This window comes from Macaca mulatta, chromosome 4, assembly GCF_049350105.2.
Source record: "Macaca mulatta isolate MMU2019108-1 chromosome 4, T2T-MMU8v2.0, whole genome shotgun sequence".
NCBI lineage: Eukaryota > Metazoa > Chordata > Mammalia > Primates > Cercopithecidae > Macaca > Macaca mulatta.
In genome coordinates this window covers 151,154,089-151,176,884 of record NC_133409.1, presented here as the reverse complement: position 1 = coordinate 151,176,884, position 22,796 = coordinate 151,154,089, and the positions used below count along the sequence as shown (strand labels likewise).

General features: G+C 44.5%; 2 pseudogenes across 1 annotated transcript; both read right to left on the bottom strand.

The window, feature by feature from the left end:
- Positions 1–1,655: 1,655 nt before the first annotated feature.
- Positions 1,656–9,588, bottom strand: LOC144340482 (dihydrofolate reductase pseudogene; annotated as a pseudogene).
- A 6,395-nt stretch (positions 9,589–15,983) lies between these two features.
- On the bottom strand, positions 15,984–20,808 carry LOC106995519 (class I histocompatibility antigen, Gogo-B*0103 alpha chain-like; annotated as a pseudogene). Its single transcript, XR_013416659.1, has 8 exons — positions 20,718–20,808; positions 20,319–20,588; positions 19,798–20,073; positions 18,947–19,222; positions 18,726–18,842; positions 18,253–18,285; positions 18,099–18,146; positions 15,984–17,934 (listed from the first exon to the last, which is right to left on the bottom strand). The product of XR_013416659.1 is annotated as a class I histocompatibility antigen, Gogo-B*0103 alpha chain-like (transcript).
- Between the last annotated feature and the right edge of the window lie 1,988 nt (positions 20,809–22,796).

Genomic DNA, 22,796 nt, shown 5'->3' with positions numbered 1-22,796 from the left:
GTTTTCAATTTGTCTCATACCTTTTTGTTTCTGTTCCTTCTTTGCTACTTTCTTATGTGTCAAATAAACAGTTTTTAGTTTATGGTTTTAATTTTCCTAGTGGCTTTTAGCTATATTTCTTTACACTAGTTTTTTATTGTTGTAAGAATGGAAACCCGATTCCTTGACTTTTCACAGTGAAATTCAGGTTCTATTAAACTACATCCGGCAAAATAAAGGATACTTGTAACAGTGTAGTTTCATTTAACCTACCATTATGCTATTATTGTTTTATATATTACATCAATCTATATTATAAACTCAGTGATACAGTGTAATACTTTTTGTTTTAGACAAGCAGCCATATGTCTTCAGGAAATTAAGAAAATGAGTGTGAATGTGACACGTGTATGTGCATCATTCCTGTTGTTAATTGTTCCTTTCTGTGTATCTGGGTCACCATCTAGTATCATTTCCCTTCACCCTAAAGAATTTCCTTTAAAATTAAATGTAGTACAGGACCCCTAGGAAATGAATTTTATGGCTTTGATGATCTAAAAATGTCTTTATTTTTGCCTCCCCCCGCCTTTTTACATGTAATAAAATTCACCAGTTTTAGCTGCGGTTTTTGGTAAATATTGGTGATTATTTATAGCCGTGTAACTAACACAATGCCCAGTACAGAAACACCGAATGCAGAGAACCCCCTACTAGGCTCCTCCACTGCTTTTGAGTCCTTTCCCCTGCTCCTTCTCCTCACCTCCTGCTTCCCCAGCCCTTCTCTCTGCCCTCATCCCTCACACCCTCCTCTCCCCTTAGTTCCCACCACCCAGTTACTCCTGAACTGTGGCACTGTAGAGAACAGTTTCTTTTCCCTAAAAACCTTCTTTATGCCCCTTTCTGTTTAATCCTTGCCTCCCACCCTCACCCCTTCCCTTCATTCAACCACCACTCTGTGTTCTGTCACTGCAATAGTGAAATTTCTAGAGTTTAATGGACATGCAATCAAATGTTGTGTAGTCCTTCGTTTGGTCTCTCACTTAGCATAACGATGTTTGAGATGATGCCATTCACTCATTTTTGTTGCTGAGCAGCTGCTGAGTATTGCTGGAATCCCAGTTTATTCGTTGCTTTCTCTGTTCTCTAGTTGATTAACATGTGGATCTCTCCAGCTAGGGTTTGTTATTAATGAAGCCACTAGAAATAACTGCTTACAAGTGTGGCCTTACATTTTTATTTCTTTTGGATAAATACATATTTGTGGAATTGCTGGGTCATGTGGCAATAGATGGACAACTGTATAAGAAGTTGCCATACTGCTTTACAAATTGGCTGCCACATTTTTTGCATTCCTACCAGCAATATCAGACATTCTTATTTTTTCCATATTCTTGACAGTATTTAGACTTATCATATGTCTTTTTAACTTTACCTATTCTAGATGATGGGTGATGGTTTCTCGTTGTGGTTTTAACTTGCACTTCTTAGATGACTAGTATTGTTTGCTATGTTTTCATGTTCATCTGAGCGACTTATTATATATATTTTATGAATTATTTTGCAAATTCAATGATTAATTCCAGAGACTTTTTCAGAATCTCCTAGTGTTTTCTACATATGCAATGAAGCTGGTGACAAAGAAAGACTGTTGTTCCTTCCTTTCCTATCTATTGATCTTTTTTCTTTTAAAATTATTTTTATTTGGTAGACATGAGGTCTCACTATCAGGCTGGTCTCAAACTCCTGAACTCAAGTGATAATCCCACCTCAGCCTCCCAAAATGCAGGGATTACAGGCATGAGCCACCATGCCCGGTCCTTCTATTGGTCTCATTTCATTTCATTTCATGTAAAAGAGTTCAACCATTTTAGAGGATGGTGTGACCATTCTTCAAAGATCTAAAACCAGAAATACTATTTGACCCAGCAACCCCATTACTGGGTATACACCCAAAGGAATATGAATCATTCTACTATAAAGACACATGCACACGTATGTTTATTGAAGCACTATATTCTAGAGCAAAGACATGGAACCAACCCACATGCCCATCAATGATAGTCTGGGTAAAGAAAATGTGGTAGATATACACCATGGAATACTACACAGCCATAAAAAGGAATGAGTTCATGTCCTTTGCAGAAACATGGATGAAGCTGGAAGTCATCATCCTCAGCAAACTAACATGGGAACAGAAAACCTAACACCGCATGTTCTCACTCCTAAGTGGGAGCTGAACAATGAGAACACATGGACACAGTGAGAGGAACAACACACACCAAGGCCTGTTGGGGAGTCAGGGGTGAGAGGAGGGAATTTAGAGGACGGGTGAATGGGTGCAGCAAACCACCATGGCAGACTACACGTATGTAACAAACCTGCATGTTCTGCACATGTATCCTGGAACTTAAAGTACAATAAAATAAATTAAATAAAAAAAGAAAGTGCATGTCTTACATGTACACATATGTTTATTGAAGTACTATTCACAATAGCAAAGACTTGGAATCAACTTAAATGCCCATCAATGGTAGACTGGATAAAGAAAATGTGGCACATATACACTGTAGAATACTATACAACCATAAAAAGAATGAGATTATGTCCTTTGCAGGAACATGGATGGATTTGGAGGCATTTATTCTTAGCAAACTAACGCAGGAACAGAAATCTATATACCATATGTTCTCACTTATAAGTGGGAGCTAAATGATGAGAATACATGGGCACGTAGAGGGGAACAACACACACTGGGGTCCACGTGAGGGTGGAGGGTGGGAGGAGGGAGAGGATCAGGAAAAATAGCTAATGGGTACTAAGGCTCAATACTTGGGTGGGTACTAATGGGTATAGAAATAATCTGTACAACAAAACCCCATGACACAAGTTTACCTATATAACAAACCTGCACATGTGCCCCTTAACTAAAAATAAAAGTTAAATTAAAACAGACAAACAAACAAACAAAGTGCACATCTAGAAAGAGCATATGGTTGGGTTCTGTGTTTTCTTAAACCAAGTCACACAATCTCTGCCCTTCATTAGAGTGTTGATTCATATAGGTTTTTGTCATTATTGATATGACAAGTTTTATGTCTACCATGTTATTTTCTCAATTTTTGTTTCTCTGTTCCTCTTGTCCTGACCCACGACTTCTTATTAGAAACCACAGAAACAAAAGAAAGTAGAATAACATCCTTAAAGTGCTGGAAGACAAAAAGGTTAACTAAGAATTCTATATCCAGCATAGATGTCCTTCAAGGATAGGCAAATAAGGAGATATTTCAGGTAAAAGAAAATTAAGAGAATTTCTCACCAGCAGATCTGTACAATAACAACTGGTAAAGAAAATTCTTCAGACTAGAGACAAATGATACCAGGTGGAAAATGAGATTATCAGAAAAGATGAAGATGATCAAAAATGGCAAATACTGAGCTAAGTGCAAAAGGCTATCTTGCTCCCCTCATTTATTCTTACTTTATATACATAGAACTGCTTAAAGATAAGAAAAAGTTTTTTATCGTGGGACTTACAACCTATGTAGAAATATTCCATATAATATCTATACCATAAAAGATGGACATTTTGCAGAGGATAAATGATTGTAATATTTCTATATTTATGGGTACTAGTACATTATTAACTGAAAGTAGACTGTGAAATGTTAAGAATGAGTTAAGTTCTGAAGGAAATTGCAACACTAAAAACCATTCAAAAGATCAACAAATCTCGGAGATGGTTTTTTGAAAACAAATCCCAGCCAGTCTTGAGTCTCATCATCCTACGATTTCAGGACTATTGTGAATACAAAAGTAATCACAGAACAGTCCTGCCCAGAAAGAGGAGTTATCCCTAAATACGGTGGCCCTGGGTCAGTCGGCCCTTCCTGCTGGACTTCTTCCACATGGGCACTTTCCGCAGGGACTTTGCTGCCTTACTAATCCACTCTACCCAGTGTCCTGACCCAAGAGACAAGGGGCATCTACTGCTGTGTCCACACTTGGAGAAGGAAACCTTGATGGTGTCAATTACAAGCCAGGCATGACAGCTCACCCCTGTAATCCCAGCAATTCGGGATGCTAAGGCAAGAGGATTGCTTGAGATCAGAAGTTGGAGACCAGCTTGGACAACATTGTGAGACCCTCATCTCTAAAAGATATGAAAATAAGTAAACTCAGCAGGGCCTAGTGGTGGGTGCTTGTATTCGCAGGTATTGGGAAGGCTGAGATGGAAAGATCCCTTGAACTTATGGGTTCAAGGCTGCAGTTAGCTGTGATCACACCACCGGATTCCAGCCCAGGCCACAGAATGAGATCTTGACTCCAAAAAATACATTGTAAACCTTTGCTCACTATGGGTTATTTTATTTATTATTTATTCAATATGTATTTTGATTTTATTTTGCTGGCAGCACAATAAACCAGGGCATGCGGAAACTAGAAATCACATCCACTTTCCAGTGGTAAAAAGTCCAGTCCAGGGAGGTGAGAAGGAGACAGTCCTCATTAGCGCTGAGGATTCCTGGAGATGAGATGGGCTGGGCAGGAAGGGTTTTTGTTTGTTTGTTTGTTTTCTATGAATGAATGTAACTTTTTATTATGATAGAGTTGTTTATTAAAGAAATAGATGAAAATGGTTAAGTAAAATCAAATGGCTCTAAAAGTCTTACAGTGAAAGCAACAGTCCTGCCATTTGTTCTTTCCAGAGACAAGCACTTTTCATTCTCTCAGCTTTTCCTTCTGGTTGTTGCCTTCATGGGTTTTTCCAAATTATTATTTTTTCAGTTTTTCAAGTGGGTGCATATATTAATACATGTAATTTTAAAAAGCCTCTTCAGTTTATAATGCATCCTAACAGTCCCCTGCCCCATCCCTCTGAATCTTCCAGAGCAATGACTTTTAACTGTTTTAGCAATGTCTTCTGTTTTTCTCCTCACGTAACTACTTAGTCATTTCTTGATTATTTTATACATTCTATAGTGATTTCATGATATGACAGATGAGAATTTATCTCTTACACCATCACTATCTTCACTTTTCCTCCCATATTGTCCCAAAGTAGTTACCAGAGTAAGGGGCTAAGCAGTCACTGCATCATTATGACTAAGTACATATTGCTCATTGTTGAGAAAAACAGAGTATTATGCTCTCACTTCCTATCCGGCACTTCCTTCTGCCCTAGAATTAATGATTGTCTAACCACCCTTTCCCCTTGTTTTTTTCACTTTTGCTTTATCTTCAACGAACTTCTTTCCAAATGCCCCAAATCTGGCAATAACCTATTATTATTTTTAAGCGAACGGACCTCAGTATGGTGGCCAGGCTGGTCTGGAACTCTTGGACTCAAGCCAACTTCTTGCTTTTAGCCTCCTGAGTAGCTGGGACTGTGGGCATGAGCCATTCCACCCAGCTAACCTATTAATATTTTTATTCTTTTTTTTTTTTTTAAGCCAGCTCCTTAGCTGCAATATTTCCTGTGTTGGATCCTATTTGCTGGATCCATGTCATTCTCTGGTTTGTCTACTCCTTCATTTTGCTGGAGTATTTTCTCCAATAGTTTCCCAAGAAAGGGTACACGGAGGTAACCCCTGAGGCTTTGCTTGCCTAAAAATGTATTCTTTTACCTTCATCCTTGATTATTTGGCTGAATATAGACTTACCTGTTGAAAATAGCTTTCTTTCTAGAATTCTGAAGGCATGCTTCCATTGTATCCATCTTCTTTTTGAGACACGGTCTCTTCTGTCACCCAGGCTGGAGTGCAGTGGCGCAATCACAACTCCCTGCAGCCGTGACCGCGCGGGCTCAGTTCATCCACCTCAGCCCCTGAGCAGATGGGACTACAGGTGGACGCCACAGGGCCCAGCCAACTTTTGTATTTTTTGTAGAGATGGGGCTTCACCATGTTGCTCAAGCTGGTCTCAAGGGATCTGCCTGTCTTTGCATCCCAAAATGCTGAGCCAATGTGTTACAGGCATGAGCCACTGTGCCCGGCCGGTTTTTCTTGTATTCTCTCTCTTCTTCCTTCATTTCTTAAAGGCATCTCAAACTCAGTGGGCCCCAAACCAAAGTCAAACTCCATCAGAATATCCTGCTACTTCCAACCTTAAAATATATCTTAAATCACAGTTTCTTACTACATGCAACCTTCTGGTTCAAACTACCACGATCCCTCACTTGAATTTAGAACTGGTTTTCCTGCTTCTGTATTTTTTTAAATCATAAAATATTTCAAATAAACCATGTGCGACTTTATATCTTTACTACATAAAAAGAATAAAGATCTGCCAGGTGCGGTGGCTCACGCCTGTAATCCCAGCACTTTGGGAGGCCGAGGCGGGCGTGTCACTTGAGGTCAGGAGTTCGAGACCAGCCTGACCAACATGGTGAAACCCCGTCTCCACCAAAAACGCAAAATTAGCTGGTGTCGTGGCGCGTGCCTGTAGTCCGAGCTACTTGGGAGCCTGAGGCAGGAGAATCACTTGAACCCGGAAAGTCGGAGGTTGCAGGGAGCTAAGGTCGCACCATTGCACTACATCTGGGTAACAAGAGTGAAACTCTGTCCAGAAAAAAAAGATATGAAGAGGTTATATACTTAAACATGGAATTGCTTTAAGTGTTTGCCATTCACAGTTCCCATGCATGCCAGCAGCTTCTTACTGCAAACACCTGGGACTTGCTATAGAGCAGCTGGAGCACGTTCCACCCACACACAGGACAGGGAGCTGACAACCAAGGAGTGGAGGATCAATAATACTCCAGCTTTCTCCCCTCCGTTTCCCTGTATCTCAGCAGTATGGAGCTTGTTACCAATGAGAACCTGCTCACTGACTTTAAACTGGTTTTCTTACCTTCTCAGTTCCATTTCTCCATACCTCAATTGATGATTTCTGGTAAGACCTAGAAAATAAACTGTCTTCACTGAAATTTCAGTCTTGGAATCTGCTTTGGGTCCCCAATCTAAACAGAAATATATTCATTTTCCCATCACTAGACTTCCAGGTTGTTTTCAGTTTTTCACTGTTACAAACAAGGCTGCAACATTTGTCTACAAACCTCTAGATATACATGTAGGAAGCTTTCGGTATTTCCTACTAGTGAAACTGCTCAGTTGGAGGGTATGTGCATCTTCATCTTTAATAAATACTACCAACATTTGAAAAGCCCGACAATGTCAAGGACTGGCCAGAGTGCCATGTGTGTTGGGTGTGGAATGGCAGCTCACTGTAGCAGGTGCGGGGACTCAGTTGGGGTCTTAGAGAGGCACTTAGTTATAGCAAGAATGTTTCATAAATGGTATCTGATATATTCAAGATTAGTGCGGGAAAAAACACATTGCTTAGAAATAATTATTCATAGATCTAAAGTCAACAAGTCTTTTTCTTCTCATGTAAAAATATATACATTTTTTTCCCGAGGGAGGGGAACAACTTAAAATACATTAGAAAATACCTTCATATTACTCATTCTTCTCATATACTTCAAATTTGAGCTTAATGTCTTTCTCCTCCTGGACATCAGAGAGAACACCTGGGTATTCTGGCAGAAGTTTATATTTCTCCAAATCAATTTCTGGGAAAAAAAGTGTCATTTTCAAAGACCTACATGTTCCTTGTCACAAATAGTTTAGGATGGTTTGGGTGATTCATGGCTTCCTTATAAACAAAACTGCCACCAACTATCCAAATCATCTCTACTTTATTTGCTAATTCTGGTTGTTCAGTAAGTTTTAAGATATCATCCAGACCTCTGGCAAGAGAATGAGCTCCTTGTGGAGGTCCCTTGAGTTCTCTGCTGAGAACTAAATTAATTCTATCCTTTAAAGGTCGATTCTTCTCAGGAATGGAGAACCGGATCTTCCTATACATAACACCAGATTCTGTTTACCTTCTAGTGAAGAGTTTGTGTCATTCTCTGGAAATACCTAAATTCATTCCTGAGTGGCGGCCAGGGCAAGTGCCCGTTCTTGCCAATGCCCATGTTCTGGGGCACAGCGACGATGCAGTTTAGCAAACGAACCATGACAGCAGCCGTGAGCACCTCCGAACCCACTCGCTACACAAGAACGCGCGGTCAAGATTGGCTGGAAGGTTTTTACTTGGAACCTGGAGGATGAGCAATGACATCCCTCTCTCTACCTCAAAACTCGTCCTGAGCATTCACTTCCTGGGAGCGGGGCAGCGCAGCAGCGCCACCTGGTGGTCCATGTACTTCCTTTTGCAGATCACTCACAGCCCTGAGGTCCTCCTCTCCTTTCCATGCACCTGAGATTTCTTCACTGGACACCAACCTGCGTCAAGTTTCCTGTAAAGCAAGAGAAGCGCACAGGGCTTGCTCATGCAGTCCCTGCACAAAGTGGCCGTGGGGGCTGCGATGGACACTACATGGGCACAGCAACTGAGTCGCCACTCACCAAGGCTGACCTGGCAGCTGCCACTGCTGAGGGCCCAGCCGATCAAAAGTAGCTGTTTTTTTGGACGGAGAAATAAAACAGGAAATGGTAATTAAGAATAAAATAACATTATGATAGATAAATATGCCACTAAAGATATAGTAGCAGTTTAAATAATTTTGAGACTATGAACAAGATTATGCCAATGGAGAGAAGTTATTACAAGTAGAGAAAACTGGAGTATTGATCCTCCCCTCCTTGGTTGTCAGCTCCCTGTCCTGTGTGTGGGTGGAACGTACTCCAGCTGCTCTATAGCAAAAGATGGTGGGGGGAGGAATGGTGACATCTCCACTTTTGGCGAGATCCACGTCACCGTGTTCAGGGGAAGGGCCATGAACTCCCCATGCAGAGAGGAGGCTGTGGCTGTGAAGGTGCCTGTGGGAGAGGTGAGAAGCCGCTCCCTCTACACTGATGGCCAAGAGCCTGCAGACGGCGGGGAAGGCCTCCCCTCAGCTGTGTCCTATCAGGTTTTTCCAAGAGTCTGTGAGCTGCATGCACACCTAGAAGTGAGGTCACCCCTGCTGAGGGTCCTGGGGCTGCTGGTTGTTCTGGGTGCTCAGAGGGAAGATGGGGAGGGGGCTTTGTGCAAAACAGTAACCATATTCTATAAATTATTTTTTCCTTAACCTTTGTGTCATGAAATAAAATGTAGGACTCCAGAAGGAAAAAGAAACGGTCTAAAATTTGTGTCCTTGAATAAAAAGTGAACACCCCTAAACCACCAGGGATAGACGTTTGTGGAGCAAACCAGAAGCCCCATCATTTGCTCCAGCTCAGCAGTAAACTCTTTCCTCCCCCAAATGAAAATACATCCTGTCTTTCATGATCTTTCATCACTTCTTTGTTCTATTTTATATTTTTATCATCCAAAATTATAATTGTTTTACCTTTAGAAATATGCTTTTGTTCTCTTTTATTCTATAGATTCTTTCTTGAAATTTATATTGTGTGGTAGAGCTTCCCATAGTGTACATTTTGCTGATTGCACCCCAAGCCATTGTTTAATATGTGTTTTTATTATCTGTATTGCCTCTAAATTGGTAATTGGCTATGGAGGCTAGCTTATATTCAGGCTTGGTTTCTTTGTCACTTGTACTTGTTTGATGGTGCTGTATTGTGTTCTTCCATCAAGAGGAAGAACCTGACATTAGTTTTTTGTTTTATTGTGTTGTTAATTGCCATTGCTGTTCAATGGTTAAATTCGTTAAGTCATGATGGTTTGCAAAAGAGTTATTAGAGTCTCAGTTTCTCATTCCTTCCTTATTTATTATCCGAATAATTTCTAAGAGATTCACACTCCTCTACCGTTTGTTTACTACTAGAAATTTGTTAACCAGAGACTAAGCCAAGCATCTACTCACCTATGACCCAGCAATAGCACTCTTAGTTATCAACCAGTAGAAATGCTTGTATGTGTGTGCCAAAATATATGAAAATATTATTCATAGCAGCACGACTTGTAAAATCTGGATACAACACAATTGACTATCAATAGTGAAGGGACAGGAAATATGAGCTATTTAAAGTGGGAAACATATCAAGACCACATCTCAAAAGCAACAACAACAAAAAATCCACGTTTGCTTGTGGTGATCACCTGAGTCCGTGAAATAAGTAGACATTGGGGCCTTAGCAATGCAGAGATAGGTGGAATCAAGACATATTCCTCTTGCATTCCACACATCACAGGCACAAAATACACATAAGAAGGGCTTTCTTTAACAAAAAAAAAAGAGAGAGAGAGAGAGAGCATATGGCTATGTGGCAGATTCTTTTATGAGAAGACCTTGAAAATACATAACTGGTAAGTTAGACTCATACCATTACCCCCAGGAAGCAGCAAATGGGTCTTGACAGGAATAGATCTTCACCCTGGAGTGGGCTTTGTTCAGCTGTTGGTAGGCGTGTTACCAAACTAAACCGGGGTCCACTCACCTGGGATGTTGCAGTAAAAGCAAACATCCACACTGAGACTGTGGTGGGAGAAAGGAGGGCATTTATGTGCAGGGCGCCAAACAAGGAGAATCGGGCAACTCACGCTTAAGACCCAACCTTTTTGATGGCTCACAAACAAGGATTTTCAAAGGCAGGGGCAAATTTCAGGAAAGCAGAGTTACAGGCAACATCATAAATCAATGCATAGAAGTGATACACTGCTTCGACCTGAAAAGGTGGAAAATCCTGATGAGGGAGCTTACAGGTCTTAGGTAGATTTAAAGATTCTCTGATTTGTGATAGATAAGGAAGCAAAGCTTCCTTATACAGCTAGGGGAGTAGAGAGGAATATTCAGGTCTGGCCTGTGGCCTTGACTCTCTCCAGTCCCCTCAGTAACAAATTTAGAACAAAGAACAGCGGTCAGAGTTCAGTCCTCAGTTTCCCCTTTATAAGGTCTCCCTGTTAGTGGATCTATTAGGTGGGATCCCGTGTTTCTGAAAAACAACTCAGGGACATATGTTAAGATGTTTTTAGTTTCTGTAGAGAATCAAAAATCCTGTCACTCTAACTTCCTTGGCTATTGTTTTAAGCTATCATTACCTTCTTGTTTATAAGGTCACTCACTTGCTTTTTAGGGCTGGCTAGGTGCCTGGAATTTCTCTTGAAGGAACTGAAAGCTTTTCTTTATTTCCAGGTTGGGAGGCCCTGGCAGGCTTCTAAGAGAGGTTCCTCCTTTATCTCAGATGCAAATGCTCGGAGTGCTACAAAGAACTTGAATGGGAGGTACTGCAACCATGTGGACCACTGAGTCACATTTCTTTACACCGGAAAATGCACCTGCTCAAAATGTCCAACAATGGTCAGAGAGACATCCTCCTCAAAGGAAGAGTTCCATAGAGAATTAAAATAGCCAATTGAAACATTGGGTGTGTAAAGCAAGAGTGGGGAAACAAGCACGAAGGGTGGGCTTATACATCTTCATGAGTGTGCTCACACTTGACATGAGAATATCCTCTCTTTTCCTGGTGGATCAGGGGAAGGTGCTTCTGTGACCTACATATATTCCTTCCCATGGTGGAAGGACACTGGAATAATGACTGTAATTCACCTGAACTTACTTTTCTCATTCCTGATGCAGTGGTCCCAGGACTAGGGATGCAAGTAGAGTCCAGAAACAGGAATTATTCCTAAGCAAGAAACTGTAAATATATTTTATGTCCTTTATGTAATAATTCCTAAGGGCCTGGAGAAGTAGGTTGTGCCTTCACTGCATCTGGCAAAGTTGGGGCTAACACTGAATGCAGCTGTATTGCCTGGGGTCAGATAGCCACCCAGTTCTCTACCTGCATAACCCTCCCCTCTATGAACTGGAATGGATGATGCGAGACAATTGCTAGAACAGTATTGGTCCCTGCAGTCCAAGCCAGCAGAGCAGCAGAGCCTAGTGTTCCTTCCGAAATTGTAAATGTTTAGTATAAATGAAGAGAAGGAGAAATAGTAGCTGAGGGTAAATGAATGAATAAATGAGTTATGTAATGAGGAAAATCCAATGTTACATGAACTACTCGAAAGAGGTATAAGTAAGAAAGAGTATTGTCTCTTAGCTCGATTTCACCAGATGCCTGAAAGGGTGCAGCCATATGTTGCTGAGACTATTCCTATTTTTGGACTGCACTGGGATAATTGTTAATGACCAAAGAGGATTCTGGTAATGTACCAGGATCTTTTCACTGTTATGATTCGTCTGGTATAGGAGATCTGTGATTGGCCAGACACAGTGGCTCATGCTTGTAATTCCATCAGTTTGGGAGGCAATGGTAGAAATACTGTTTAAGATTAGGATTTGAGACCAGCTTCTGCAAAATAGTGAGACCCATTCCTATAAAATATTAAAAATTAGTTGGGCATGGCGCTGTGCACCTGTAATGCTATCTACTCAGGAGGCTTAGGCAGAAGGATCACTTGAGTCCAGGAATTCGAGGTTACAGTGAGCTATGATTGTGCCACTGCATTCTACCCTGGGCAACAGAGCAAGAGATTAACTCTAAAATAAAATAATAAATATTACAAGAAGAGATAATGTGGTCAAAACCAGGGTGTGATCTGTGGTCCAATAAACATATTTGGTCTTTGTCCCTGTTTCCTGACAACCAGGTTCTAAAACATTTGCAATCTCCTCAGTGATAAACATGACTTCAATATGGCAATGAGATGACTCTGGGGTGAGGGGCTCCTAGATAGTTTCAGAATGGGGGCTGGTTGCCAGAAACACGAAGTTACGATTAAAGGATTGGAACTTTTAGCCCCATCCCTAAAGTCTGGGAAGGAAAGAGAGGCTCGAGGTTGAGTTCAGTCACACAATGGCCGGTGATTTAATTAATCTTGCCAAACAATAAAATTTCCATAGAAACCTCTAGAGATTGGGTTTCGGACAGCTTCCCAGTTGGTGAGCACATCCGTGTGTCCACGTGCTACGAAGGTGGTGAACTCCATCTCCATGGGAACAGAGGCTCCTGTGCTCAGAACCCTTCCAGACCTCACCCTGTGCACCTCTTCATCTGGTTGCTCATTTGTATCCTTTATTACTGCTGTGGTTTGAATGTTTCCCCAAAAAAGCATCTATTGGATATTTCTTCCCGAATGCAACATTTTTAAGAAATGGGACCTTTGAGAGGTGATTGGACCATCAGAGCTCTGCCTTCATTAATAGATTAAGGCTCATCATAAAAGGACCTGAGGCTGTCAGTTTGACCTCGTTTTCCCCCTACCTCTCACCCTCTCTTGCCCTTTTGTTTTCTACCAGATACAGTCCCTTGATCTGGGAATTCCCATCCTCCACACCATGAATGAAACAAATTTCTGTTTGTTATAAGTGATCCAGTCTCAGGTGTTCTGCTATAGTGGCATAATTTAAACCAGTGGTCCCTAACCCCCGGGCTGCGGACTGGTACAAGTTTCTGGCCTGGTAGGAACCAGACCGCACAGCAGGAGGTGATCGATGGGCGAGAGAGCATGAGCATGACCACCAGAGTTCCGCCTCCTGTCAGATCAGTGGTGGAATTTGATTCTCATAGAGGCACGAACCCTATTGTGAGCTCTGCATGTGAGAGATCTAGGTTGCATGCTCCTTATGAAACACTAATGCCTGGTCATCTGAGGTGCAACAGTTTCATCCAAAACCATTTCCCTCTGCCTTCCGCCACCTCCACTGGCCCATGGAAAAACTGTCTTCCGTGAAACCAGTCCTGGGTGCCAAAAAGGTGGGGATTTAAGCTATAAAAATTAAAAAACTGCAATACTGAGTGTGAAAGGAAAGTAAAATTTCAGGACTTCAAATTCACTATATCAAAGGGAAAAGTTAAGTTTGGAGACTGAGTGATGGAAAAACTGCCTTTCTTTTGATCCTAAACAAATAACTGCGAAGATAGAAGATCCCATATCTCCCCAGGTGGCCTCCCTCACAAACTGCTCACAAGATAATTCCTTGTGGGCCCCAACATCTTTACTCTAAAACGGAGTTTTGTTGAATTTCCCCCTGACAGTGTAAATTAAGAGCTTATCTTCACAGGTACAGGACAAAGACAAGACTAGACGTCATCCCTTCACCCACCCAGTGACTTTTCTACCCAACGTTTACTTTATCTTATGCAAATTGCAGATTTACTGAGCATGAGATGAATGCATAGTTGACTGTTTTTTTCCTCTCCTGGCTGCTCTTTCCCCTACAAATATTGCAGTCCTCAAAACCCTGTTAGGAAAAAGCACAGGCCACAGATAATACAATGATTTCTATCTCTGTTTCCAAGGTGCATCTTCAGCTCGGCAAAATAAACTTCTAAACTGACTGAGACCCGTCTCAGACTTTTTTGAGTTTACATGACTATAGCAACGTCCTGAGTTCTTTGAGTTAGTTTAAGAATTATCAGTCCTTGGGAGGTGAGAGACCCCTGACTTTGCAGCCATGATAGACAGAAGTGCAGGTAACCTGGGACCCGATACTTGTGACTTGCATCTGAAGTGAGGACAGGCTTGTGGGACTGAGCCCTTAAACCTGTGGAGTCCAAGGTGAACTCCAGGTAGTTAGTGTCAGAATAGAGTTAAACTCTAGGACTCCCAGCTGCTGTTGGAGAATCAGAAATTTGGGTGGAGGAAAACCCCATCACCATCCCACAGAGAGAAACTTACAGTAAGAGTAAGCAAGTACACCTCTATCTTTTTGGTCCCAGAGGAAAAGATAAACAAAATGTAAGCATTTACTTCACGTCCCTAGTTTATTAAACACAAGTTACTACCAGCTGTTCATTGTCCAGACGTGGAGTGGTCCTACCTCTAACCTAGAAGTTAGGATTTTTTAGGCCTTTGAGGGTGTCACATAAAAACTAATAAATGTTAGAGATTCTCTCCCCAGAAATATTTCCACACACAAGAAAATAAAGATATTAATATAAAACATCGGTGTGGACCCAGAACCTCTGAGGTCTTACAAACCTGGGTGTTTTAATCCTAGTAAGAGACAATGCTGAGGGAAGATGTTTGAATAATCATTTCATCATCACACAATGCCATTCCAATAATCTAGACTATAAACTGGGATAGACAAAAACTTGATGTAATAATCTATCCTGAAGGGATATGTTATTTATTAGTCTTGGTTCATTCAGCCACTCTGTGTGCCTACCAGGTACCAGATAAAGTTCTCTTCCTGAATCACTGCTCTAATAATTAAAATTTGTCACTTTTTCCCACTCCTCACACTCCAGCACTTGAACCCTCTTACTACACCAGAATTCCACACTGTCAATGAAAAGAGTCAAACTCGGTAACATATTTGAAGAGATTAATTCTGAGCCAAAAATGAGGGACCACAGCCCATGATGCAGTCCTCAGGAGACCCTGAGAACATGTGCTCAAGGTGGTTGGGGCACAGATTGCTTTCATACATTTTAGGAACATATGAGACATCAATAAACTATACATTGTTTCGATCCAGAAAGTTGGGACAATTTGAAGCAAGCAAGGGTTGCGGGGTAGTGCTTCTGGGTTATAAGTAGATTTTTAATTTTTCTGATTGGCAATTGGTTGAGTTACTATCAATAGAAAGGAACGTCTGTGTTATGATAAGAGGTTGTGGAGTCCAAAATTTTCTCATGCAGATGATGCCTCCAGGTGCTAGGCTTCAGAGAGAATAGATTGTAAATGTTCCTGATCAGATTGAAGGTCTGTGTTGGTGGCAAATGCTGGTCAGCTTTTCCTGAATTCCAAAAGGAAGAGGGCATAATGAGGCATGTTCAACACCTGCTTCCCATAGTGGCCTCAGTCAGTCTTTCAGGTTAACTTTTGAGCACCCTGGCTGAGGGTGTCAATTGAGATGGTTAGGAGGGGGTGGCTTTGATGTTTATTTTTGGTTTACAACATGCAAAATGTTGAGAGAAGACAGACACCACCTTCCTCCCTGGAAGAGGACAACACTCCAGTCACCCCTGCAGTTGATCATGGACATGAGTCTTAAGCTCCACCAGTCCGATGACCACCTGCTGAAGACGTGTCATTGTCCTAGGTAAATACTAAGGGTGTGTCATCTCACGCCAAGAAGATTAAGGACACTGATACACAAGGAATGAGTTTAGGAGCAAAGCATTTAATAGGCAGAAGAAAGACAAAGGGGAGCAGCTCTCTTCTTGTGAGAGAGAGGGGCACCCAAAAGGGAATTCTGGCCTGGAATGGCAGTGCATCGGATTTTACAGGCAGGCTTGAGGAGATGGTGTCTGATTTATGTAGGGCCCACAGGTTGGTTGGACCAGGTGTGATATTTACATAAGGGGTGTGGAAGGCTGTTCGCCCCACCCTCATCCTATTATGCAAATGGACTTGCCACTTGACCGGCGCCATGCTGTCTGCTCCTTACTGTAAGGAAGGAGCCTGGCAAACAGAAGGGAAGATGGAGTCAGCATTGTGAACATGCCCAGTCCCAGGTGTCCGATTCCTATTCGCACAGCTGCCGGCATTCATCCGGGCAAGCTTCCAGCTTACTTGTCTGTGTCTGAAGCTTGATATTACAGGCTGCACCTTGTTAGAAAAGAAAATAATTTGGAGCCTGCTTTTCATTAAAAGCCTTCTGTACCCTCACTACCTGTCTAAATAATTTCTTCTTAACTCCTATATCACTGCCAGCCTCTGAGCCAGACTGAGGTGACAGAGAGGTTGGGACTGTGCAAAACACATTTTAGTAAAGATGGCTGAGTGACAGTGGTGATGTCCAGTTTCCAGGTGCAGCAGTGACATCTGTCCTGGCCTCAGGGTCCAGTGTCCAGCACCAGGGTGTCAGAGGTGTGAGCAGTGGCGTCTGTGCTCAGCAGCATGGGCAGTTGTTCCTAGGAGGGACCTGATCCAGGGTGGGCTGTGGATTCTGTTCCTGGATGTGTAGGTTCCAGCCTGCTTCTGTGGCCTTCCCCACAATAAAACTAGACCCCAATACCAGATATATGACTTTATGTGTATATTACAGAAATTTGGTTTCCATGGTTTGCTCCAAGAAGTGAGTGGGAAATGAGTCTGTGGGCGAGTGTCAGAAGCCGCATTCAGAGGTGTTCCTTGTGTGAGAGCCACATCCTGAATTCTCTACCTGGCCTCTACTCCATAGTGGAGAGAACAACAGGGAATGTCACATCTCATAACTGATGATTCACAGCCTCCCTTTTCTTTCTGTGAGAAAAATCCTCTTTTAAACAGGTTTGAAAACCCACCCCATCCACCCACCCTGGGCACTCTCTGATCTCAGTGGTTCCCAATCTGACTGAGCAACAGGATTGCTGGCGGGAGCTTAGAAAATACTCAGGCCACTCCCCAGAACCCCTGTCTCAGAGTATTATGCACAAGACCAAGGAATCGTTTATATAACAAGCCCTAGAGGTGAGGCTGATGCTCAGACATGTGGGATCCTGGTATTCTTGATACTCCAAGTGTAATCTGGAGAACAGCAACATGAACTCCAGCCTTGTCATAAATACAGAATCTGTAGCTCGACTCCAGACTTCCTGGATCTCAGCACCACGTCCGGGTGATCCCCGTACACACGGAAGTTCCTTGCCTAAGTGTCCTCTAGACTTGGGGTCAGAACTGTGCAGTCTGCTCTGGGTGTGGTCTGATCACATCCCTTACAACTGGAGGTCCAGGGTTCAGTCCTTGCCTTCATTCTTTTCCACAGTCAATCACTACCTTGGTGCCCACCCCCCACAGCACACTGCAGCTCACAACCAGGTTCTCTCTTCAGGAAAGAACAGTCCTTGATGATGGGTCCAATTTCACAGACAAATACAAGTCTAAATTAGACTCTGCTTTATAGATTCATGAGTTGGGATTGGATTCAGCACCAAGATCACGAGAACCAGGGCAGGGAGAGAGGGCAGGAGAGCACAGCAGAACAGAAGCTATAGAAGCAGGGCAGGAGGTGAATGGCTCTGACACATTCAGATGCCTTTGCAGAAAGAGATGCCAGAGTCTCTTGAAGTCACAAAAAGGAGGTGTGAAGAAATCCTGCATCTCAGTCCCACACAAGACAGTTATCTCAGGCTACAGAAAACCACAGTCATGAACAAATTCAAGTCAGTCATGGTAAGTGATGACACTCTGAACAGCCCACCACACACTTGAAACGTCACAATCAAAGAATCTCCATTATGCAGGCCTTTCCCCTCTGTTCCCCTGCCCCCAACTCTAGACCCCAAGAATCTCACCTTTTCAAGCCGTGAGAGACACATCAGAGCCCTGGGCACTGTCGCTGGCTGGGGTAGAACAAAAACAGGACCTGGTCAGAGCCCGCAGGAGACGTGGGACAGGAGGAATTACGGGATGGGTGAGGTCCTCCACACTCCCACCCCCACCGCTTACACGCAGCCTGAGAGTAGCTCCCTCCTTTTCCACCTGTAGCAAGAAAATGTCCTGTGAGGGGACTGGGAGGAAGCAGGGTCTTGAGATCTTAGAGGAACCTCCTAGTCTTGGACCCAAAAGAAATTTCCAAAACTATGACTACAGACCGAGGGCAGGATCAGCAAAAAGGAGGAAAGCAGGTGTGTGTCCTGGACCAACTGTCCTCCTAAGGTCCATCCTTAGCAGGGACCTTCTCCTGACTCGTGAATGCTGGAATCAGGACCCCAACAGCACAACCATCAAGGTGATACATCATCCTTCATTGTCACATGTGCTGCACAAAAGAGTAAGTGCTGGCACACAGGGTCCCAGGCTGGGTTAGACCCTGTGTGGATGCTGCTTCCCAGGAATGAGGCAGGAAACACTTCTACCTGGGGTTTGAAACCCCCAGCGGGACAAGAAAACCCAGACCCCACCCCACACCCCTTCCCTACCTGAGCTCTTCCTCCTCCACATCACAGCAGCGACCACAGCTCCGGTGACCACAACTGCTAGGACAGCCAGGCCAGCAACAATGCCCACGATGGGGATGGTGGACTGGGAAGATGGCTCTGGGAAAGGAGGGGAAGATGAGGGGCCCTGACTCTGCTGAAGGGCTCCAGAAGGGCTCCTGTTTCCCCTGAGAAGAGACATGACCCCTCATCCCCCTTCTTACCCCATCTCAGGGTGAGGGGCTCCGGCAGCCCCTTATGCTGCACATGGCACGTGTATCTCTGCTCTTCTCCAGAAGGCACCACCACAGCTCCCCACTTCTGGTAGGTTCCATCTCCTGCTGGCCTGGTCTCCACAACCTTGGTGTCCTGAGTTTGGTCCTCCCCATCCCGCTGCCAGGTCAGTGTGATCTCCGCAGGGTAGAAGCCCAGGGCCCAGCACCTCAGGGTGGCCTCATGGTCAGAGATGGGGTGGTGGGTCACGTGTGTCTTTGGGGGATCTGATGGGAAGAGTCAGAAAATTCAGGCGCTTTGCATCTCTCATGGGACACCCCAGCAGCACCCATGTGACCACCCTGAGAATGAACAGGACACCTGGCGTGGGGGAAGGAGCACAGAAGCCAGACACCAGCCTGGACACAGGCATCTGGGATAATCTCCTATTCCTTGGAGAGTTCTAGTCTCTGAGGGAGGAACAGGGACTTCTGGTCCTGACCTGAGTGGAGGCCGAGGGACTCAGAAAAGCTGGAATCAGACCTTCAAACACATTGAGTGTGAGGCAGAGAACAAGGCCTGAGAGAAAAATTCACGGTGCCCAAGGCTGCTGCGGTGGTCAAAGGGGACCCCTGATCAGTATTCTAGGGACTGTCTTCCCCTCCATTTCCTCAGAGACGTCATCCCTTAATTGTCCTAGAGAGCGGAGGGGGCCCTCAGAGGAAATCAGTGAAACTCATGCCATTCTCCATTCAAGGGAGGGCAACATTCTAGCGCTGATCCCATTTTCCTCCCCTCCTCATGGGAGGCCATCCCGGGCGATCTAGAGGTGATGGGGAAGGCTCCCCACTGCCCCTGGTACCCGCGCGCTGCAGCGTCTCCTTCCCGTTCTCCAGGTATCTGCGGAGCCACTCCACGCATGTCCCCTCCAGGTGGGCTCTCCACTGCTCTGCCTCGCGGGCCGCCTCCCACTTGCGCTGGGTTATCTGAGCCGCCGTGTCTGCCCCGGTCCAGGAGCTCAGGTCCCCGTTCAGGGCGATGTAATCCTTGCCGTCGTAGGCCTGCTGGTTATATCCGCGGAGGAGGCGCGCCTCGGGTCCCAGGTCGCAGCCAGACAACCACTGGAGGGTGTGAGTTCCTGGCCCCGCCCCCGCGGTCAGCCCCGCCCACCGATCCCCGCCCCGCCCCGACCAACCCGCGAGGACTTTGGCCTCAACTGAAAATGAAGCCGGGTAAAGGCGCCTGGGGCTCTCCCCGGTCGAGGGTCTGGGCGGGTCGCGCGGCCTAGGGGCGGATTTCGGACCCGGAGACTCGGGGAGACCCGGACCGTCCGTGGGGGATGGGGAGGGGTCGTGACCTGCGCCCCGGGCCGGGGCCACTCACCGGCCTCGCTCTGGTTGTAGTAGCCGCGCAGGGTCCGCAGGTTCACTCGGTAGGACTGTGTGATGTCCTTGGCGAGCCCTGTCTGCTCTTCCCAATACTCCGGCCCCTCCTGCTCCAACCACCGCGCCCGCGGCTCCATCCTCGGACTCTCGGCGTCGCTGTCCAACCGCAGGAACTGCGTGTCGTCCACGTAGCACAAGGAGATGAAGCGGGGCTCCCCGCGGCCGGGCCGGGACACGGCGGTGCTGAAATACCTCAAGGAGTGCGAGCCTGGGGGCGAGGAGGGGCTGAGACCCGCCCGACCCTCCTCCCCGCGCGGCTCCCCGGGTCCTGCGCCCCCGCCTGCGGTCCCCTCGCTCCTCCCCGCAGAGGCCGTTTCCCTCCCGACCCCGCACTCACCGGCCCAGGTCTCGGTCAGGGCCAGGGCCCCCGAGAGCAGCAGGAGGAGGGTTCGGGGCGCCATGACCGCATCTCGGCGTCTGAGGAGACTGTGAGTCCGGGTGGGCGGGTGGGGACTTTAGAACTGAGACCGCGGCGACGCTGATTGGCTTCTCTAGACATCCGACACCCAATGAGAGTGGGAACTGGGGACGCGTGACGAGTATCCTGGAAAAAGGACCCAACACCTGTTGGGAAAAGTGAAACTAGGGGAGTGGGGAATCCCCAACTCTGCGCCTCCCCAGTGCAGATAAGGCCGGAGACCCTGAGAGCCACGCCCAGGACCTGGGACTCCGTCCTGATCCCTCTTTTCCTACACCAAGCCTCTTTGTCACACTGTCTGCCTGAGTCCTGGACAAGTAAGTGTCTGTCTGTGGAAACCAGGGAGAGACCCCCAGGCTGCACCCAGCCCCTTCCCCTTCCCTACTCGTCCTGTAATCCCCGACCCTGAACTGGACTCCCTGCCTCCCTCTCCTACCTCTCCCCTTGGACCTTTGTGCAGGAAAACTCACCACGGGGAACTTGATGCCAGAGAGTGAGCTCGCCCTGGGAATGGAGGTGTAGAGACAGGGGTTTTCTCTCTAAACCTGGTGAAGTTTTGTCTGAAGGCACCACACAGAGATTCTCATAGAGACCAGTTTCCTTTTTGTTTATTAATACAGTAGGTAGCACAATATTGGTAATCCCTGAATGATTAGAATTCCAATCTGTAAAAGACCTGTGTCAAAACAGCATTACAATTAAACTCTCAAAGCTCCTAAGTTTTACTTTCCCAGACTATGGATCTGTTAGTCTGAGTTGTTGCATTTAAAATTATCTTCATTCCCTAGCCCGAGTTTCCCTGCGTGAGTCCAGAACATCTCTTGAATACAAAGAAGAGTTTGTTACTGTCTATTGCAACCGGGAGCCTGTAGTCATCACCTCAAATTTGGGAGTGCTCCATGCAGACCCAATGCTCTTCACGGACGCTCAAGCACTGCCTGTTTTCCTGAACTATGCACATCTAAGCAGTGTGCATATTTTATCTGGACACTAAATGAGTTTAGCAACTACTAAACTACTAATACTAAATGAGTTTGGCACATTGGTAGGCTACAAGATCAAAACACAAATATTGAATGTGCTTCTATAGAGTATCAATGCATTAATACAAATGTTATTTAAAAATCCAACTTACAACAGCATTAAAAAGAATGAAGTCAGAACAAAATTGAGGGCCCAGCAATACTCTTCACTTCTATGGTTAATTGGTTTTTGAAAACAGTGCTAATATAATTCAGTGGGGGAAGAAATTATCTTTTCGTCAAGTGGTGCTGAGACAACAGGCTATCCATGTGCAAAAGAATAAAGCTGGATCCCTACTTCACACTACATATAAAAATTACCTCAAAGTGTATCAAAGACCTAAATGTGAGACTTAACACTAGAAAACTCTTAGAAGAAAACATAGGTATAAATCTTCATGACTTTGGATTAGGTAAAAATAACTGATCTTAAATGATACCAAAGGCAGAAGCAAAAAGAGGAAATAAAAGGTAAATCGAACATCATCAAAATTAAAAATGTGTGAGTCTAAGGACACCACCAAGAAAGTGAAAAAAAACTCATCGAATGGGAGAAAATTTTTGCAAATCTTACATCTGGCAAGGAAAGGACTTGTATTTAGAATATATAAAGAATGGTTGTAACTCAATATAATAATATTAGTAATAATAAGATAATAATACACAATAAATAAAATAATAATAAGACAAATAATATACAAAAGGCTCATAAGCACATAGAAACATGTTCAACATCATTAACCATCAGCGAAATGCACATCAACCCAAAAATGAGATACTATTTCCCACCCACTAGAATGGCCATAATTAAAAAGGTAATAATTAGTGTTGATGAGAATATGGAGATACTAGAACACTCACACTTTGCTGGTGGAGATTTAAGAGACATAGCCCCTTTAGAAAGCAGGCTATCAGTAGCTCAAATTGTTGAACATTAAGTTATTACATGAACCAGCAATCCCCTCCTATGTATACA